The sequence below is a fragment of the Bacillus rossius genome, chromosome 1, assembly GCF_032445375.1.
Source record: "Bacillus rossius redtenbacheri isolate Brsri chromosome 1, Brsri_v3, whole genome shotgun sequence".
In the NCBI taxonomy this organism is placed as follows: domain Eukaryota; kingdom Metazoa; phylum Arthropoda; class Insecta; order Phasmatodea; family Bacillidae; genus Bacillus; species Bacillus rossius.
The window spans coordinates 320,247,181-320,269,582 of record NC_086330.1 but is presented as its reverse complement, the minus strand read 5'-3'; the positions used below and the strand labels follow the sequence as shown (position 1 = coordinate 320,269,582).

The following is a 22,402-nucleotide window of genomic DNA, read 5'->3' as shown; positions in this document are numbered from 1 at the left end:
ACCAATTTGAGTGATGATCCTGGAAAGCGTAAATTAATTTTCAGGCGGGGTTGTAAATACCCTGAACGTGTATTGAACTCTTCCAAAGCTTCCATTTCAGTCATGTTCGCGGCAAGTGGAGATGGGAAAATCTTGCCTCCCTATGTCGTGTACAGAGCACAACATTTGTACGACAGTTGGAGGGTAGGTGGACCACAAAACTCAAGATACAACCGTACCAAATCTGGTTGGTTCGATAGTTTTTGTTTCAGTGATTGGGTGGAGACAATCGCCATACCCTATTTGAAGAAACTTGATGGGACAAAATACTTGATTGGGGACAATTTAGCTTCTCATCTGTCAGTTGACATCATACAGCTCTGCAACATTAACAACATCAAATTCATATTTTTACCCACAAACTCTACACACCTCACACAACCTCTCGATGTTGCGTTCTTCAGACCCATGAAGAATTCATGGCGTCAAATCTTGGAAGAATGGAAGAAGGGACCAGGCCAAAATGAGGCATCTGTACCCAAAGACAAATTTCCTGGCTTGTTAAAGAAGTTGGTTAGCACACTTAAAGAAGACAATGTACGATCTGGTTTCAGAAAGTGTGGCATTGTGCCTTTATGTCGGAACAAAGTCCTTCAGATGTTACCAAGCATTGACAGCAGCGCCCAGAGCGAAACTCAATCAACTCAACAGTCCCCAGCAGTGCAAGCCATTGACAGTACTTTTAAAGAGCTGTTGAAGAGCTTACGGCAGTCTGACTCTCCCAAAACCCGACAGAAGAGAAGAAGAGTTACGGTTATTCCTGGCAAAAGTATGGAGGTGAAAGACTTTGAAGAATCTGCAGTTGTGTCTGAACCAGGACCCTCAGGACTAGAAACAAATGGTAGAAAGCTTGCTGGAGGGGCCCCCACAAAGAAGACCAAAATTCCAGTAATCACAGAATCATCATCATCTGATGACTCAGATTATTGTGTACAAGAAAGTGATGAGTACACATTGCAAACAAATTCTGAAGAGGAACCACGTTTGGGAACTCATGTTAGTCATGTCACACCGGTATCGACAAGTGTTCATCATCCAGGAGACTATTTGGTGGTTAAAGTGTACGGGAAATCAAAGAATGTCTTCAGACTCTATGTCTGCAAAGTAATGCATCCAGAAGATGATGGTTACGTAGGAGTCTTTTACAAAAGGAACCCTCAAACATGTAGATTTTTCCCAACAGATGAAGAGGCATTTTTCAGTTCCGAAGACATTGTCACAAAATTACAACTTAGTGACACAGAAAAGGCATCTTCCAGATTCAAAAATATGATTAGTTTTAAAAATGATCTCAGTGATCTTTTTCTGTATTAGATACAGTTAGCTTACTGTTCTTCAAATAAGAATTCTCTCTTTATGTGGAGAGAACTGGTAGGTACCAATGTGCATTTCTGAAGTTGTATGATTTACTCAGTAGAAAATGTATTTCTTTCTAAGTATTAACAATATTTTTCGTAACACTTATGATGATGTAAAATGAAAAGGGTATATTTTGTGTATTTATAAGTTGAAATTTCATAAAAATTTGTATTTTTGTATTAAAATGTTTTATATTCAATTAATAGTGTGTTCCCGTTCATGTCTAACAATTACAACCTGTTCCTATTTGCCCTACTAATGTTTGAATATGAACAAAGATGAATTCAAATTGTTGTTCCTATTCACCCCTCCTTGTGGGGTGAATGGGAACACCGTTAAAAAAATTAATAATTAACAAAAGGAATTTTTAAAGAACACTTGTTGCTTATGGTATTGCAAGAAGAAGGAAGGACCTAAGTTTCTGGCATAAATTTATTTATATATGTTTGTGAATATAGTTACTTTTTTGTGCTTGAAGTTGGAAACTGTTCCTATTCACCCCATTTTACGGTACTCTAAAGATTTACCTTTCACTTTTCTTATCCTGTATTGGAATTCATTAAAAAAATGTTTTAATCCATAAAAGTAATGGGCTAAAAATTTGAATATAACCGAATAAACACTTTAACTCATTAATCACCTTTACTCTTAGCTTTCGGCAACGGCAATATTCTTCCCAAGCCCACACGTCCATATCTGATCCCGCGCACATTTTTTTCCGCATCTTTGTCTACTACTTCTATTCTCTCCTTTTTATCTTCAGAACAAAGCCCGACTAGCTTACTAAATAATACTGAAAACATGTACACGCCACTATTCAAAACGTTTACACAAAGAGGACAGCAAAATAAAATAAATAGTACATCTGAAAAGTAAAACGTAGAGAAGCACTACACAACACGACTGGCAACAAACAAAAGCACTCACGTTTTCATCCCAAAACGTTCGTGTACTTGTACCACAGTTGCCAATAATACGAGAAACAAAAATAAAACTATCTCGGTCATCTCGGTGTACTATGAGCTATAAAACTAGTAAGCATAGAATAATTTGGTACACATACCATAACTATGGTGGCAATACAATGCATGCGCGCGCACGCCAGCCAGCTGTTATCAGCAATGCAAACACAGCAGAGTTTTTCATGGACCCGCGACATCAAAAATGGCTTCATTAAAATGTCAAACTTCGTATAAAATATAGTATTCAGAATTTCAGTTAATAATTCGCTACATACAATTAACAAATTAACAAAGACTATAAATAATATTAAGCTGTAAAATGCTGCAGCAGGAACTTTAGACAAGATTTAATTTTTCCCTGACTATTTGAAAAATTTCCTGACTTTTCCATGACTTTTCCCTGCTGGCAAAATTCCCTGACTTTTCCCGGTTTTCCCGGTTTTCCCGGTTGGTCGCCACCCTGATATAAAATATGGAAGTTAGAACACCGAAAAGAAATTATATCGGTAGGCTACGCGGGAGGGAGCGCAAGATTGTGTTGAATGTATTCGAGTATTTTTCAAAAAATATGAGTGTGTGCAATGCAATTAAGGAAGCTTACCATTCTTCTGGTCAGCTCTGTACTACTCTTATGGAAGGGGTATCAATTGGTCAGCGGTAGCGATAGTGATTAAAAGGTATGTGATGTTATTAATTTCTTAATCAAGTTAACGTTATATTTATCGTATAAATTCCTATGAATGAAATGTGTGTGAACAGATTCTTGTTGTAAGTTCAAGTTAAAAAAAATTCCTTATCGGCACAGCCTAAAGGCGCAGGAAGATTTTGATGATTATATTTCTTTACATTAGAACAAAACGGGATTTTTATATCCTTAAACTCATATTTTTTTCTTCCCCTTGCAGTAATGGTTGTTACAAAATATATTTTAATCGAATCTTGAAAATAATATGTTAAATGTATCAAATAAATACGAAGGAATTTAAAAGCGATGATGGTACAAAATTTTGAATTATTTTTTTATCCTTCTCAACACCAAGCATCTTATCAAACATTGTTCTTGACAAAGTTTTGGAAAATAATTATGATATTTACAAACAATTTAAACAGATTTGATAAGGTGTCTACTAAGGCAGTTACGTTTTTTTTGTCCGGTGAAAATATTTTTCGAACCCATGCAGTTATGGCTAGTCGTATCAAAAATTTATTTAGAAAACATATTTTGGCATTAGGTACTCCAAGTTATCATATGTTAAAACGGATGCGATATTTCATATTATGGGAGTGGTTGCGATTTTTCTGTTTTTCAAAAAATCTTCCCCATTTCGACTTAATTGTTCGGATTTTTCCCATAACTTACTCGACCGAGAATTTCCATTACCGTATTTTATTTATCATTTTGGACATGACTTGTCCAAAAATACGGCATTTATCGGGCCCATGAAAATGTGATATATATGGGATTTTTAGAACATAAAAGAAAACTATAAGAAATTTTCGTCTACAATAGGTAGTTTTTATTTGAAATTTACATAAAAGTGGCATTATTACAAATTTATATGTGTAATAGTATAAAATATTATAAATTACGATATGATTTCTAAAAATCCTTCTTGTTCGATCCGAATTACAAAGACACACATCTCCTGAAATTTGTAATGTGTTAGAGATTTGGCAACAGTGCACGCCATAAGCCGTGTACCTACTGCAATCTAAGAGTGGGACGGGCTATAGACCTAGTCCATTTGGAACCCAGTATTGAAAGTCCTGGATCTGCAGAGAGACTACCTGAAGCTAGTACTGCAAGTCAGCCATCAAGTTCTACAAGAGCAGAGAGCTTGCCTGAAGAGAGAACTTCAAGTCTGCCATCATGTTCTGCAAGAGCGGAGAGCTTACCTGAAGAGAGAGTTGCAAGTCGGCCATCAAGTTCTGAAAGAACAGACGGTGAAGAGAGAACTGTAAATCGGCCATTATGTTCTTCAAGAATACAGAGCTTACCAGAAGCCAGTAGCATTAATTCATCAAGCTCACAAATTAAAACTACATTTGAGACATTGCTTCTAGAAAAGGTAAAAAAAAAAACAATCTACCTACACAAAAACGCAAACGTGTAGATTCTAACAGCTGTGTGGTTACAACAGAGGAATTCATGGAGTTAATTTCCATTTCTGCTCAAAAACCTAGGCCTACATCTAAAAGGCCTAGGCCATAAAGTTTTAAAACAGAAAGATCAGCAAAAGAAGTCTTCCAAAAAAAAGAGTGTAGACTTACTCAGTGATTCAGAATCAGAACAAGATTGGGTCTGTAGTGGAGACAGTGAAGATGATGTGGATTTGTTAGAAGATGACCAAAATGAAGTGTGTGATTTGTCTCCTCCTTAAGACATAAGGTGTGGGGATTTTTTACTTGTGTCATTCCGTGCTGGAAAGAGAAACTGTACATGTTATCGTTATGTCTGCGTGGTACAAAATGTATTCCACGATGACTAGGAAGTGCAAGTTATGAGCTTGAAGAGTACAGTAACTGCTCAGATAAACATATTTTCACAATGGTTGAAAACGACGAGTTTGCTGTACAGAATGCAGACATACTTGGTAAACTTCCTATTCCCATAATAAAAACGGTTCGTGACATGGTAAAATATGTATTCCCTTCAAATGTTGATGTATTTGAAAAGTAAGCCTAGGCGGCTGTGAACAATTTCTAGTTTTTAATGGGGTCTAGAAGTCCATATTTCTGTATTTTATTTTGATTTTGACTGTTAGGCCTAACTTATTTGTTATTTTTAAAGTATTTCAGTTTCTCTGTGTTTCATTATATTTCTTTCCATTTTAAGGGTGTTATTAAATTGTGTATTTCAAGTGACTTTTTCTACATCTTGTACACTTTCACACTATCAACCAATGGCTTAAAAAAATTTTCCCACCATATTCAGTGATATCGAAGGCATAAAATACAACATAAATGTTTTTTAAAATTAGTTGATTTATGACAATATACTTAAGTTCCGTTAAAATTTTATTATAAATGAACCAAAAGGGTTACAATTTTGAAACGAAGTGCACTGTACAGGAAATTGTCTGCTCTGTCCAAATATTGCCTTCCCAAATGTGTGGCACCCATAGTGTATAAGTTACAAGCTGTCCAATATTTACCCCTCTCTTGTCCGGTTTTTACCCCATTTGGAGGGGGAAAAAATGGACACTGATTTTATTTATTTTTCCATAATTGGATACAATATTTTGAAAAACAAGTATTTTTCCATTAATATAAGGCTATTTGTAACATAGACTTTTTTTTTCAGTTCATAAAAATATTAATTTAAGGAAAAATTAAAAGTTTTATTTTTGTCCAATTATTACCCCTCCGCACCTAATTTTCTTTAGTAGGTAATAAAATTAATCAATATAATTATTTAATTTTTCCCTACCACACTGCATAATGATGAAACTGCAAATATTAGTTACTTTCATAGCGATATAGATAAATAAGGAGCAGAATGCCTTGTAATGCTTTGGAACATAATGGAAATTGAATGTGGCATCAACCACAGACACTGCATCTAGTCTTATTTAAAGGTGGTGTATCACCTTAAATGCTGGGAACCATGATAAAATTGCATTTTTCACATACTTTTCAACAATTTAGTAAAGGTTTTTTATAAAAAAAAAAAAAAAGGTAAATATGTAGAGTCGCGGTATATGCGGAAAAAAATGCTAAAAATCCGAAAATACTTTTATTCTATGCTCTTTCACTTCCTCTTTTCAAATCAACCGGCGGAGATAAGAAATTCCAAATACTTTCGGATATATCGAATTTTTTAATTTTCATCACAATACCTGTGTATTCATGCGGAAAAAAATGCTAAAGTTCCGAAAATACTTTTATTCTATGCTCTTTCACTTCCTCTTTTCAAATCAACCGGCGAAGGTAAGAAATTTCAAATACTTTAGGAGATATCAAATTTTTTAATTTATCAATACAACACCTGTATAACCGTTCGAACGACGCCATTTTTTTTATTTTGCCTTGTGTTAGTGAATGCGTAATAAATAAAATAGTTGATTAGGTCAGGTCAGTTACATTATTAATACTTTTAAACTAAGCAGACATAAAAAATGTGAATTAAATTTAATGGCTGTTTAGTTTTAAAATATTTATAATGTAACTGACCTGACCAAACAAACCCGGATAAAGGATGAACAGTAGGAACTAAAATGGTCAATTAGGTCAGGTCAGTTACATTATAAATACTTTCAAACTAAGTGGACATTAAAAATAATGTGAATTAATTTCAATGGTTATTTAGTTTTAAATTATTTATAATGTAACTGACCTGACAAAACCCGGACAAATGATGAACATTAACAACTCACGTAATTTTTTTTTGTTACTTATTACTTGCGAAACACTATCCAAATAAAAAATAAGACTTTAAAATTAGAAACGAATGATCAAATGGCAAAAGTTGACCGTTTAATTAAACATTGTATTGAACAATAAATGAATAAATAATCACGTATTGGTTCATTTGAATACTGGCCAATCACGGAACTGTCACGTGACAAAATTGTCCAATAAGAAACATAATAGACACTCGTAAACAAGAAACAATGGTGATCGCCGCATTAATACGCAGGTATTGTGATGAAAATTAAAAAATTCGATATCTCCTAAAGTATTTGGAATTTCTTACCTCCGTCGGTTGATTTGAAAAGAGGAAGTGAAAGAGCATAGAATAAAAATATTTTCGGATTTTTAGCATTTTTTTTCGCATCTACCGTTACTCTACATATTTACAAAAAAAAAAAAAAACAATTTCAAATGAAGGAACTTTGTTGTATGTCCAGTGATGGGACACCACAGAAAGTGGTAGGTGTAAAACAGAGGGTCAACTATATTGGAATGATTGTTGTGGAACTGTGCTTATAGTAAGCCCCGATAGTCTGAAAACAAACCTGGCCCAACTTAATTTATTAGAATTCAAGAAACCCAGAAACCACTACTGTTACTGGTAAAATTTCTGTATCACGTATTCAAGTTTATTACTTGATTCTAATGGCATGATACTGTAAATTTTGATCCTGTGGTACAAGATTATTGCTATTTAAATTTAGTACGTCAAAATATCCTGACATAACAAAAATTTGTGGTATAATAATAAATTATGATCTTAAGTTGAAAAGGAAGTAAAATATATTTTGTATTCAACTAGCAATCATTATTCATTGTTATATGACAAGTTTTTTTATGTGCAGGATATTTCGACGTACTAAATTAAAACAGCAAGCATTATGTACCACAGGCTTATGCCATTCGATTAGGATCAAAGGATAAACTTGAATATGTAATAAGGAAAACAATTACCCGTAATAGTCTTACACGGAGGCTTTTCCGTAAATTAAAATAATATTATGAAAATACTATTCCAAACACAGGAGACATTCCTTATTTAACCTGAAAAACGTGTTTCTGAATTCCTATTGGTTTCTGAGAAATCAGTTTATTACTTACATTGCAATGCGTATAGCCTACACTAACAAGCCCACTGCCATTTATTGCTTTCCCATGTCGTCTGAGTGTGTATATGATTTGGAGAACTTGAGTTAAATCGTGAGAATGGTCTATAATGTTTGTTTGGCTAAATTGAAAATACTTCAAAACATTGTGGATAGTTGGTAATGTAAAATAATTTTAACGGTTGCTAAGGAATTACTAATTTAAGATGTAGCTATCCTGACCTAACCGACAGTAAGTTATATACATTTAAACGCTAAATACACACTACTTCGTCGATACTCAAATTTACTTACTATTCAGAATATCTTCTTTGCCTATATAAATATCATGTATACTTCACAATATATTATTTACCTGAATGAATAATATAAATACTTCACAATTTAACATTAAGTTTTAACTCAAGTTGCTAAGTTAATTCTATAATTAAAATAGCAAAAAAAAATTCCCATAGATTAAATAAGGGTCACACATCCACCCTAGCTCATCCCAAAGAGCATATAAGCCATTGAATATAAGCTTCATTATTTATTATTAGTCTATGGAGTGGATGTCTGTTCTGAAGTTTTAGGCCCGAATTCAGAGTTGACCTTCGAAAGCGCATCCAACTCTCATTCATCTGGCAGACTCTCCACCTCTCAGGGCGCGGTTACACGGGACCCTGAACTACTTCAGGTGAACATGTTTAAGTAAACACGTTTACAAACGCGAAAGTGTGCGGTTACACGGTAGTTGCTGAAAAGTGTGTTTAGCTCTAAAACCGATTGTCTACTGTCAACGAATGACTGTGTTGTTGATCTCTATTTTTTAATTGCATCCAGAAAACGCGGGATTTTCTCACTTGTTTATACAGCAGTATCAGCAGAAATGAAATGTGTTTACATATTGCTCAATATTTTTTTACAAATCGGGAATTCAAACATGCACAGTAAAATTTTTAAACTTATTTTTTATTATTTTTTTAACGAGAGTACCTATCTCAGTTTTAAGAAAATTAAGGTCAGGATAAATTAAAAAATATATGTAATTATCTGTTGGTTTTTTTTTGTTGCATTCGGTAAAATATTACTCGAACTTGTGCCAGAAACACTTTCCATCTAGAATTTCTGCAAAAGACTGTTTATATTCTAACCAGCCAATCAGAGGCTAATGTAGAAGATATGTCGATCTGAACTACTTTGCCAACCTGTTTAAGTTAAATGAGAAATGGCCTCGAACGAAACATGTTCAGACTGTGTGTAACCGCACTCAACAGCTGAACATGTTCACCTGAAGTAGTTCAGACTCCCGTGTAACCGCGGGATAATACTTCAAAAACGCCTTTCGAATGACTGCCAGCTGAAAGCTTGTTCCCATCCACTTTCAGTGAAGATCTGGCAACATGGCACAAAAATTTTCTTAGATCAAGTACTTGGAGTGTGTGTGGAAAAGCGCCCTATTTCATTTCGATTGTCTTTTGTTTGCTCTCCCGCTGAAAATAATATTTTGTTTGGATTGGACACGAGGTTAGGGTTACCAGACACTGATAATAAAAAAGGACGACATTCATCTCGCAAAAGGAGGACATTTCACTAAAAAGGAGGACAATATACATTGTTTTAAAAAAGCCATGAACTAATTACAATGGAGTACGATATTTTACAATGTTTTGGCATTTAATACAGTTTCAGTATAAAGAATCAAACAAACTACGCATATACAGCATATTATGACGTCGTACCTCCGTGCCTCTGGGTTAAAGCCCGGATCACAGCCCTGTCCGCAGCGCGCCGCGGCTTTGGGAATGACGTCACTTCCGCTCCGTGCGCGCGAGAGCAGTGCGCCGGCGTCCTGGTCTCCAGTCCCGTGCGAGCCACCTTCGTTTTCTTTACCGTGTGCGTGAGTGTTGTTTTGTATCTGGCGTGTCCGCGGGCCAAAACACGTGGACTAACACAACTAGCCTGCACCGCACATTTCTCCAGCGCGCGAGACGTCCCTCGGCAGCTACACGGGCCGGACGGTCCACCCCTGCCTCCCCGCAGGAGGCTGCTCTACGCGAGAGAGCTGGCGCCGGGCAACACTAGAAAACGGCCGAGCGACGTCCGCCACGTCTCCACGCATTCTACGGAGACGGGTACGCGACATTTGGCGCCCGTATGTGTGGCGAACTGCAAGTCCACAGGAGAGCGCGTGCAGTGCGGGAAAAGAGTGTACAGTGAGTGATCAGACAGCGTGAAAATCCACCTGGGACAATGGATGGATTCACTTATTCACCTAGACAGTACTTCTGATCTCATCAACGCGAGGACGCAACCATTCCTTTCCCACGTTTTCAACACCTATCAGTTTCACGGTTCAGCTGATAACGCATCGCCGTCTCCCGTCCCGCAACCGGATTATATTTCCCGTCGATTCACCACCACCCCCCTCCAACGGGATAACGCACCGTGGTACCCCCTCCTTTTTCACCCTTTCGCCGTTCTGCCATCGGTGATCTTCGGGGCGCGCCGGCGGTGTTCGGGCGGGCGCGGTGATAGCCTGCACGGGCAGGCTGCGCAGACGGAGCGGCCACGTGGGCCCCGTGTTTGTAAACAATGCTGCCGCGCGGGTTGACAGTTACGTGCGCGACGTGTCAGCTACCGAAAGGAATGGACCTTGTGACAGGAGAGTGGCAGTGTCGGAACACGTGTACGTGCGCGCCACTGAGGCGCAGTGAGGTGAAGACAGAAACTGCTGAGGGTGTGTTGTTATGGGACAGGGATACATCATCAGAGCAGATGCATAGGGTAGCCCCGAACACAGCGAGTGCCGTGTACCGGGAAAAAGGGGGATGTGACGAGTGTAGAGGCTGCTCGGGCAACCGCGTCGGGTCGATGTTACCGAACCAGAATCCACCGTCGCCGAACCTAATTGACTGGGACACACCTACGAACTCGGCAGCGCCGCCAGTCGCGTACGCTGTGCGGGTTGCCACAGGGGCTGGGCGTATAGTGCTGCCAGAGTTTAGCGGGCTCGTGCACGAAGACCCACGGGAGTTTGTGCGGTGGTGTGAGAGGCGCACGTTACAGTGCAGTGTGCCGGTAGAGGAGTGGACTCAGCGCACAAGCGAACAGTTGCGTGGTCGAGCTCGTGAGTGGTGGACTCTATGGGGGCGATACGATATGCAGTGGCGGGAGTTCTCCACGCGTCTCATGCAGCGATTTGATGACCGCCAGGCAGTCTTGAGCTGCAAGGCCCGTTTCTACGGCGAGGCGCAGAGGGACACGGAATCGGTGGAGAGATTCCTGGCGGGCAAGTTGCAGCTATATCGTCGCATAGCCCCAGGGGAAGCGCCGGAGCAAGCGTTGCCGGACGTGACCGCGTTAGTGCGGGAAGAATTACAACCCTTCCTCAGGCCGTATTGCAACGGGTCTGTTGAAGAATATGTGCGACAGGCCGTAGCCACGGAGGGCAACCTGCAGCGCCTTCTGGGGCGACGGACAACTATGACCACTCCCGGACGAGAGCCCAGACACGAGTACAGAGCGCCCGCTCTCCCAGAGGGAGACATGCAGCTCGAACGTCCACGGCAGATGGTAGCACGGGCAATCGAAGGCCCACCGAGTGGCAGACGACAGACCACCGCACCAGAGTGGCGGAACGCGGGGAATCGGCGGGACGGAGGCCGACCACCCCAGTGTCGCCTTGGATGCCCGCAGGACACGTTCCATTGGCACCAGGACTGCCCAAGACAACAACAACAACAACAACAACTGGCGGGAAACGGGCAGCAGGGGGTGTAGGACCAACAGTTCTGCCCCCCACACCACCTAACCTCCTTCCCGAAGCCAAGGCCGAGACACACATAACACTGGGACAGCTCACCACCCCTGACGACCGGCTGATGCGGGTACCCGTCACTCTGAACGGGAGACCGACGGCTGCTCTCGTAGATACAGGTGCGAGCCACGTGTTCGTGGCCCAACACTTGGTGCCGCCAGCGGACGTCACACCGAGACGCTGTGCACTGCGTCTGGCCACGAGCACCGGAGTCGGGACAGCCATCGGGGACGCCATCATAACGGTGAGTGTGAGGGAGCTGGTTACCCAGACGGCAGCAGTTGTAGTAGAGGGACTCAGGGAGGACCTAGTGCTGGGACAGCCTTGGTTGGTAGAGCATGACACAGTGATAGCGCCGGCCTCTGGGCTAGTGAATGTTGGCAAACATGAGCGCCTGGCAGTGTATGCACTAGGTAGAGCACCACCTCCCCCGAGAGAGCCCACGAAGTTAGAAGATGTGGACAATGATGTACCCCCAGAGTATCAGGATGCATTCAGGCGGCTCATAAGGGAAAGGCAGAGCATCTTCGCCACTGCCGACCCACTCAGGCGCACAACGGTGACAGAACACCGAATCCCCACTATGCACGACCAACCAGTGTATGAGGCCCCCAGGGGATATGGTTTCCGCGAGCAACGGGTGATACGTGAGCAAGTGCACGAAATGTTGCGAGATGGTGTCATTGAACCCTCCAACAGCGCATACAACTCACGCATCGTCCTTGCTGCCAAGAAGGATGGGACCATGCGCTTCTGTGTGGACTTCCGTCCCCTGAATAGTGTCACCATTAGTTCTCCACCACCGCAGATCAGTGTATACGAGGCCTTGGCAGGCCTGGGCAATGCACGAGTGTTCACGACCCTTGACTTACGTTCGGGGTATTGGCAGGTGCCAATACACCCAGGTGACAGAGAAAAGACTGTGTTCACGGTGCCCGATGGTAGACGATTTCAGTTCTGTGCCATGCCCTTCGGGCTCAAGTGCGCGCCGGCCACATTTCAAGCTATGATGGCCCGCGTACTGGAAGGGTACATTGGCCAGTTCGTGACAGCCTACCTCGACGACGTGATTGTGTACTCCAAGACCTGGGAGGACCATGTACAGCACTTGTCCCTGGTCCTGGAGCGGCTCCAGATGCACCACTTGACCTGTGCCACACAGAAGTGTCACATTGGACGGAGAGAGGTGGAGTTTTTGGGGCATGTGGTGGATGCTGAGGGAAATCGTCCGCACCCGATGCACCTGGCGAAAATTGCAGAAGCTGAACCCCCTAGAACCCGCAAGCAGTTGCAGAAGCTCTTGGGCCTCGCCAACTGGCTGCGGAACTATATCCCGCAGTTCTGCACGCTCACTGCCCCTCTGACAGATCTTTTGTCACCACGACAGCGATACCACTGGACACCGGCTGCACAGCAGGCGCTGGACAGCTTGAAGGCGGCTTTTCTCCGATGCCACACTCTGTCACGGATAAACCCCGAGAGGACGCTGTACGTGCAGACGGATGCGAGCGCCGAGGGGGTGGGCGCGGTGCTATATCAACGAGACGAAAATGGGGACAGGTGCATAATCGACTACGCCAGTGCCAAGTTCGGCCGCGCGGAACGAAATTACCACAGCAATGAACAGGAGTGCCTGGCTGTGGTATGGGCACTGAAGAAATACCGTCCCCACCTCGAGGGTAGGCAATTTGTATTGCGCACGAACAACCAATGCCTCACATGGTTGCGGACCCTCCAGGGGCGGAAAAGCAAACTCGTGAGGTGGGCGCTGTTTCTACAGTCGTTCGACTTCGTTATGGAGCACGTTCCAGGAGTAGAAAACGAGCTGCCGGATGCCCTGTCACGGGACCCTGAGGAGGGATCGTGCCTGAAGGACGAGGTATCTTGGGACGAGATACTGCCACCTGGCCGTGAGACGGATCACCACCACCCAAGGGACCCAACCTGCCGCCTGCTTGCTCTAGGTGTAGACGACGACCCGCCTCCTGCGGACATGGTCGAGCTGAAACGTCGGGTGCACGATGCCCAACGCACCTCTCAGGATGCTGAGCGCAGACGCGCGAAGCAAATAGCGGAACCATGTGAGACCTGGACTACGAGGGACGGTGTGCTCTACATACGAGGACTGGGACCCGATCAGGAGTGGCGCACCTATGTCCCACCGGAGGCACGTGAAGCGGTGCTGCGCTTTATGCATGATCACGACCTGGCCGGACACCCTGGGGCAGACCAAACACGGCGGGCGGTCGGTCAGCACTACCACTGGCCCGGCATGGCCCGGGACGTGCGGGAGTACGTGAGGACTTGTGAGATGTGCCAAGAGCGGAAAGCGCGGCAGAGCGACGGGATGGAGCAACAACAGCCTCGCATTCCCACTACCCCTTTCCAGTCCGTCGCGCTGGATGTCATGGGGCCATATCCCCGCACAGCCCGGGGCAAGAGATTCCTGGTGGTAGTGACTGATCTCTTTACCCGTTGGGTAGAAGCTTACCCCACCAGCAATGTACGGGCCAACACCATTGGGACAATATTGCAAACGGAATTCTTCCCACGTTGGGGCTACCCGAGAGACCTGCTGACGGACAATGCCAGCCAATTCGTCGGGAGGCAGTGGCGGGAGATGTGCAACTCGTGGCACGTCGAACACCGGACCACACCTGCCTACCACCCCCGAGCCAACCCGACGGAAAGGCGAAACCAAGAGTTGAAAGTCCAGATGCGCATAAGGCTGGGTAGCGACCATACTAAGTGGGACAACCATCTTGCAGAGGCTCTGTTTTGTATCCGTCGCAGAACCAATGCAGCCACAGGAATGACCCCGGCGGAAATGGTCCAAGGCCACAATTTGCCCTTGCCAGGAGAATGGACAGCCCACGGGGTAGCCAATGAAGAAGAAGATCCAGAGGAGCGCCGTCAACGGCGAGAGGCAGAAATGACAACAGCGCTCGAACACCAGAGGGCCTATACTCGCCAGATAACACCGCAGACGACCCGAATGCCACCGGAACTCCAACCTGGAGAAATGGTATACGTGCGCACGCAGCCTCTGTCCAGCGCGCCGAAGAACTACAGTGCCGGGTTGAGCCCCAGATGGTCGGGACCACACCCGATCCTTAAACGGCTAAGTAGGAGCACCTACCTAGTCCGCCTTGATGGACGGCGGGCGCGAAAAGTGCACCGAGACACCATACGGAGAACATCAGTCCCAGGAGAAAATTTGGTCTCTGAAGATGTCACCCTGGTAGAAGTGGACGAAACGCCTACTTCCGACGACTCGATCACACCCCGAGGCATGCGGGGCCTGTTCCATGCCACCCCCAGCCCCGAAACAGCGACCCTGGTAACAACAGGAAGCTCGGCCACAAGTCTGAGGCGACGCCGTCGGAGACGCATGACACGGACACAGATCGATGACGTCACCGGGATGCCCGAGGCGGGCGCCGATGCGGCGGGCGAACAACCTCTGGGGACCGAACCGGACGAGGAGGAGGCAGCTGAGCCACTCTCCCCCACCCGAGGTGGATGGGGACATGGTGCCTCCCTTGCCGATGCAGAGTTCAGAGTCACAGTTGAGGAGCCGGCTGAGACGACCCCGAGACGCAACCGGCGACGTCGGCGAGCCCCACGTTACTTGGCAGACTATGTCACAGGCTCGGAGCTGGACGCGTTTGTGTACGACTACCCGGCGAGTACGGGGCGAGAAAGGCGGCCCTAACTCCAACGACCGCCGTGGGAGAGGGCGTCCCTATCCTGCTGCCTCGGGTGGAAGCACGGACGGCATTGACCCGGGCTTATCCAGGGGGGGGGCATCTGACGTCGTACCTCCGTGCCTCTGGGTTAAAGCCCGGATCACAGCCCTGTCCGCAGCGCGCCGCGGCTTTGGGAATGACGTCACTTCCGCTCCGTGCGCGCGAGAGCAGTGCGCCGGCGTCCTGGTCTCCAGTCCCGTGCGAGCCACCTTCGAGGATAGACGCGGCCGCGAGACGCTCCATAAACTCGCCGCTATTATCGCTTTTGGATTCTGTTCTATAGTGTGTATAATCTCTTTTTTATCGTTTTCTTTACCGTGTGCGTGAGTGTTGTTTTGTATCTGGCGTGTCTGCGGGCCAAAACACGTGGACTAACACAACTAGCCTGCACCGCACATTTCTCCAGCGCGCGAGACGTCCCTCGGCAGCTACACGGGCCGGACGGTCCACCCCTGCCTCCCCGCAGGAGGCTGCTCTACGCGAGAGAGCTGGCGCCGGGCAACACTAGAAAACGGCCGAGCGACGTCCGCCACGTCTCCACGCATTCTACGGAGACGGGTATGCGACAATTAAAAACACGTGCTTCTGCATGTGCTGCTACCTGTCAAGCTGTCATAGAACTACTTACTAGTGGGATGACTCTGCGGACAGCGCGCGCTTTGCCCAGAGTGTAACTGCAGGAATTATCTCACTTTATAAAAAAAGCCGGACATTTTGGAGCATTAAGGAAAATCCGGCCGGACGCAAAAAAATACATAAAAAGGAGGACATGTCCTCTTTTTGCCGGACATCTGGTAACCCTACACGAGGTTGAGAAATTTTCTTAAGATGGATAGGTTGCCTAAAATTATAGTGTTTTCTCGAGATGAAAAAGCGATTATTTTTGATCTCGTGAGAAAGCACAAAACCGTAATCGAAAACAAAACAAAAAAAAAAAGAGATGCAGTTTCTTACAGAGAAAAAAAATTTGTGTTTCGAACTCTTGATCCCGACAAAAATCAAACGGGTCTGCTAAATTTCTTATACACCTTCGCGGAACTGGATTTTAATTTTTAAGATCATCAAAAAATTCAAAAACCTCGTCAATGTGATTTGGAAATTCATCCAAATCTTCTGCCATCGCTACAAAACACGTGTCTGATGCACACTTTGTGGGCGAAACGATTTCTTTATAAACACATATTTAATTCCAAAACATATTTTACATATCTGCCATATGACAAAAATGTTTTAAACAATTACAAACATACATGAACACGTTTTTATGTGGGAATTATATATTAAAACCATCAACTGCTCCGCCGATTTTCAACTGAACTGGCATTCGAATGAGCTTCAGACCACATTCACTTTCAAGTGGTTGGCTCTCCTTATCCAGCAGTCAACCAACCACTGAAAAACGTCTCTGCCGAGCAGCTTCAATGGAAAAGCCTTTCGGTGTGTGGATAACCGTCGAAAGAGCTCTCTGAATTCAGCCCTTAATCAACTAGGGCGCGGTTCCACGGGACCCTGAACTACTTCAGGAGAACATGTTTAAGTAAAAACGCTAACAAACGCGAAAGTGTGCCGTTACACGGTAGTTGCTGAAAAGTGTGTTCAGGTTTAAAACTGATTGTCTACTGTCAACAAATGACTGTGTTGTTGATCTTCTCTATTTTGTATTCAGAAAACGCGGGATTTTCTCACTTGTTTATACAGTATTATCAGCAGAAATGGAATGTATTTTCATATTGCTCAATATTTTTTACAAATCGGGAATTCAAACAACATACACAGCAAATTTTTTAAACTTATTTTTTATTATTTTTTGAGCGAGAGACCTATCTCAGTTTTAAGAAAATTAAGGTCAGGATCAATTAATATATATATATATATGTACCTATATATATAATTACCTGTTGATTTTTTTTTGTTGCATTCGGTAAAATATTACTCGAACTTGTGCCAGGAACACTTTCCATTTTGAATTTCAGCAAAGGACTGTTTATATTCTAAACAGCCAATCAGAGGCTAATGTAGAAGATATGTCGATCTGAACTACTTTGCCAACCTGTTTAAGTTAAATGGGAAATTGCCTCGAATGAAACCTGTTCAGACTGTGTGTAACCGCACTCAACAGCTGAACATGTTCACCTGAAGTAGTTCAGACTCCCACCAGTTGGATAACAAAAACAAATCGTAGCTGTATTAAAGCTAATATGCTATACATTTGTTAAATTACTAGAATTGAATTTGCTAGGAAGAATAGAAAAGATGCCATCGTGTAAATAATATTGATGCGAACCCCGCTACCTCTATGAAAATTTATGTGATTTTAGTATTGTTCGGGGTTTCAGGGTAGGTTCGGCCTTGTGGCTAGAGGTAGTGGTTCGACGCAGTAGGGCCCCCCGAGCTGCTTAGGCCACTCGGGACGCCTGAAAAGAACACGAAAATACCAGCTGATGTCTGATTAATTTATTACGGCACAACCCTATACATAGTGCTGCCCGTCCTGGCCGTAACAGTTGTCTCGAATTGAAACGTCCCACGCGCGACCACTCACTCAGTGGCGGCTCACGATTTTATTACCCGGTAAGGTCATACACTTGGACACAATGCGGTGATTACAAAAACAAACCCTAACATGACACACTAAAATCCTGATCAAAATTACATTTCACAATTACAATTACGTAGAACACTGGGCTAAGAACACGTAGACCCGTAACTCCGGCGACGCTACCTGAATCCAACGACTGTCCCAGAAATTGATGCGTTATTATGTTTGAATGTACGTGTTGCCTACTGGCTGCCCAGTGCGGGCTGAAACTAGTTAGCCGGTTGGCTAGCATGTCGCATGAAGCGCCGAAGAAACCTCTCATAGTTCACACACAGTACTTACATATCACAACGAACGCTCGTCTTGGAGCACTGAGAAATTAAGTTAAATACCACTCGGTAGGTCGAGGCCGACCACGGAACTAAAAGAAAAGGTTTGCAGAAAAATACAACTATTGAAACTACATATCAGTGAAAATAAGAATTGCTGGTCCCGTGTTGCGCGGAGGCTGCCGGCCTCTATGAGCTCCGGAAGGATACTGCCGCTCTCACCGCGCGCGACCCCCCTCCCCCGCCAGCCCTCCTGCAGAAACATGTGATTTTCGCGGGAAACTGAACCAGCCAGGTTCGGGACAAGGTGCACGGTGAAAAATAATTTTGGAGAAAATAAAGTGTTAAATAATGAATATAATGTTTAATAATATCCTGTGGAAAAAATACATAAACATTTGTTGTAGTTCGGCGGAGAGATATGCCACACCCGGCCGAATCCTTCTGCCGACGTAGCACTTGTTATATGGCGTTCGCCCCGTTGCACTTTCTACACTCCGGTGCGCACACGAACACGTTCGGTGCACATGCCTTCGTGAGACATTGATGAGGCATAGCGGGCTATGTGACATAGAGGAGCATTGGCAGTCGGCATCAAATGCCCCCCTTTCTCTGAGACCGCTACGTGCATCAATGCCTCACTACACACACTGTTAAGGATACGCCGGTACACTGACCTGGTACACCCGGGGCGGCTGCCCATGGGGCGGCGGCATCGCGGCACCTTCAGCAGCAGGCGGCAGCGCGCCCAAGGTGGTGCACGTGGCGGGTGGCAGCGGTGTGGCGCCTTCAGCGGTGTGTGTGGCGGGCAGTGGTGTGGCGCCTTCAGCGGCGTGCATGACGTGCGTAGGTGGCGTGCCTACAGTGGCATGCATGGTGGCGGCGTGCCCTCGGTGACTTGCGTGGCGGGTGGAAGTGGCACGCCCTCAGTGACGTGCATGGCGGGCGGAAGAGGCTCGCCCTCAGTGACGTGCGCGGCTGTCGTGAGTTTCACACCCTTGGTGATGTGCGTGGCTGGCATGAGTGGCACACCCTTGGTGATGTGTGTGGCTGGAGTGAGTGGCACGCCCTTGGTGACGTGCTCTTCAGACGTGAGTGGCACGCTCTTGGTGATGTGCGCTGCAGACGTGAGTGGCACACCCTTGGTGACGTGCACTGTGGACATGAGTGTTACACCCTTGGTGATGTGTGTTGCGGACGTGAGTGGCACGCCCGTGGTGGCATGCATGAGTGTCATGCCCGTGGTGACGTGTGTGAGTGGCACGCCCGTGGTGACGTGCATGAGTGGCATGCCTGTGGTGATGTGCGCGGCGGGCGTGAGTGGCATGACTGTGGTGATGTGCGCGGCGGGCGTGAGTGGCACGCCCTTGGTGACGTGCGTGAGGTGGCGTCGGGCCGACTGTGAATGGCTCAGCAGGTGTTTGATCCCCCAGAGAGTGCCACAAAATCGTCGTTTTACGCCACCGCCCTGTGCCAGCCGCTTTCTCAGCGACCGTGGGCGGCGTCAAAGGAGTGGTTCCTCCAGGTGATCTTCTGTCGTAGTCGCCTCAGTGTTCGTTTTGTCCTCTGGCGGAGGTGGCAGCACGGCCGGTTTGCACCGCATCAACCCCCGGGAGCCTTCACGGCAGTTGGGGGCGGCAGCGTCGGGGGCGGCGTGTTGATCATCGCATTGTACGGAACTGCTTCGGCGGCCTGTGGGCCGGCTGGGAAGCGCGGAGACGTTGCCCAGTTGAGACGCGGCACTGCATCAGTAGCGTTCTCGGCAGGCGGTGGCGGCGGTGTCGGGGGCGGCGTGATGGTCATGGCATAGTGCTTAACTGCTTTAAAAAAATAATTATGCCAAAATATCTCATAAGATTTGAAAAATAAAAAAATTCTCTTTCGAGGGAAAAATTCCCGTTTTGAGGGAAAATTTCCTGTTTTAATCCTCAAAAATTCCTACAAGTGGCTTAAGAGTCCTAAAAGCAAGCCACCATAAGCCGCCGATATCATGACCTTGACATTTAGGGTGACACGGCCGACGTTTTGAATTATGAAGTAACTGTTGTGATTATCGTTACGGCCGCCATTAAAAAATGCGTTTTTTATGCTAGAAAACCAGGAAAACTTAAGCATTCATAAAAATCTTAAATAATAAAATGTTATTAAAAATTTTTACCATCTTGAATTAAGACATCGCCGCTTCATACATCGTTACGGTCACCATTTCGAATTCTAGAAAAGTTGCATGTTGCAGCTTCTGCCAGCTTGTAATCTCATTTGCTGATCAAGGATAGAGTTCTAGTACAAGCCAAAATATTTCCAAATTTTTATTCATGTTTTGTTTTCTATTTTTAATTATCATTATTATTTTTATTTTTATTTTTTTCTATGATTTTCTGATACTAAGGAAAACTTGCGTTAGTTTTCTCCGTGTGCTCCTGATTATTCCTGGCAATATTTTGATGGTATTCTTCATGTGCTCCTTATAAAAAAATATATAATTACGAAATAGAGAGATCATACGGCGATGCCAGGTTCGGATCTGGCTGGCGGCCCTGCATGGCCACTGGCATCACGCGCCGTGTCGCTTGCGGTCCGCTGACGTTAGGCATGTCACGTGCGCCTGGTCGGATTACAAGGGTCGTTGCTACCCCCCTCCCCTCTACACACCCTGTGCATCGTCTCGTCTCGGCGCTGCTATTTATTGCTGAATGGCCTTGGAAATTCTGCGGGCCACTGCGCGGAGTGGCGTGAATGAGCGCCACCTTTATCGACTGTTCGGGTGTCAGGTCAGCCCGGGAAGCCGCGACTCGTCACAGTCGCGTTCGTCAATTCTGGAAAGGCGATCCTCAAGCACTTAAGCAGCGACGCCGGCCCCTGCGGGAGGTCCGCGACAGGTGCCACGTGAGTTCCGCGATGAGTGCCGCGTAAGTTTCGAGAGAGTTCGGAGAGTTCCGTGAGTGAAGGAAAGTGCGATATCGGCGAGGAGGTTGAGAGACCCCTTCGAGAGTGGCGAGACGCGGAGCGACGGGATCGTGAGTGTGTGGCGAATGAGTGGCGCGTGACTGTGTGGACAGGCGCAAGGTAAGGGACGAACCAATGTTGAGCCTAGCTCCAGTGAGGTGGGCGAACTGTGGAACTTGACAGTGAGTGCCTTGCGAATAAACATTTTTAAGTGCCAGTGATTTGTAATTGGACATTTTTAAGCGCAATTATTTATTAGTAATGTAAATATTAGTAATTAATAAAACTGTAATAAAACTTAATTGGGCTATCTCTTACGAACCCAGTTCTCCCCACATTATAAATTGTAACAATGTGTATAAACATTTTAGTTGATGATGGTTTAGGTGTCTATAGACCATGAAACGAAAAAATTATAAAAATTGTCCGAAAGTCGCACAATGTTAACGGCTACAATAGGTAGTATTTCTTTGAAATCTACCTAAAATTAATACACTTTCATGAGAAATGGTCTATTTTGACGTGACAACGTCTAATAAATCGATGAACACCGGCTGCACGCACGAAAAAATGTCCCGTAACGCACATTGTCCCGTTACGCTGTGTTCCGTTGCGCTCATTGTACACTTGCGCCGAATCTATCTCTCTTCCACTCGATTGGAACAACCATCGATTTGACTTTTTCGAGGCACATTAAACTTGAAACACTCCTATTAGTTTCCTACTTTTCCTATCATCGTACTATCCTTAACAGAATAACACAGATTGGAAGAAGTTAAATAGCAAACATGTATAAAAGTTATAGTTAAAATAATCTCTTCGTTAATGTAATAAACATGTTTGAATTAATGAGTGCAAATAAAAGTAAATTCATCAATTAAATTGTAGATTTCATTTCACTCCTTTTTATCCAATAATACCTAAAACCCCATTAGCAAGATATATAAAAACCATCAATCACATTTAAATATAGTGTTTTAAAATTAAAAATATCAATAATTCAAAATAGTGATAAATCAATAAAAATTATTCAATTTTATTCATAAAAGTATGCAATCATTTCATCAATGTTTTGTTATGACGTTGTCACGTTAAGCTATCGTCAGTAAACCGACTTTACAGACAACCAATTTTTTTTTTTTTTAATGTCACTGGACTTCT

General features: G+C 44.6%; 1 protein-coding gene across 7 annotated transcripts in view; it reads right to left on the bottom strand.

Moving 5' to 3' along the window:
- The window catches only part of LOC134527962 (oocyte zinc finger protein XlCOF6-like), a 93,393-nt gene extending 71,428 nt beyond the window's left edge, over nt 1–21,965 (bottom strand). Inside the window, exons 1-2 of one of the 7 annotated variants that reach the window (XM_063361059.1) lie at nt 8,174–8,317; nt 4,257–4,289 (exon numbers count right to left, since the gene is read on the bottom strand). The gene's annotated coding sequence lies outside the window, so the exon portion shown is untranslated. Of the gene's footprint in view, nt 1–4,256; nt 4,290–8,173; nt 8,351–18,972 lie in introns of those variants that run through there. The other 6 variants (XM_063361063.1, XM_063361068.1, XM_063361061.1 and 3 more) reach the window with 6 other exon arrangements.
- Between the last annotated feature and the right edge of the window lie 437 nt (nt 21,966–22,402).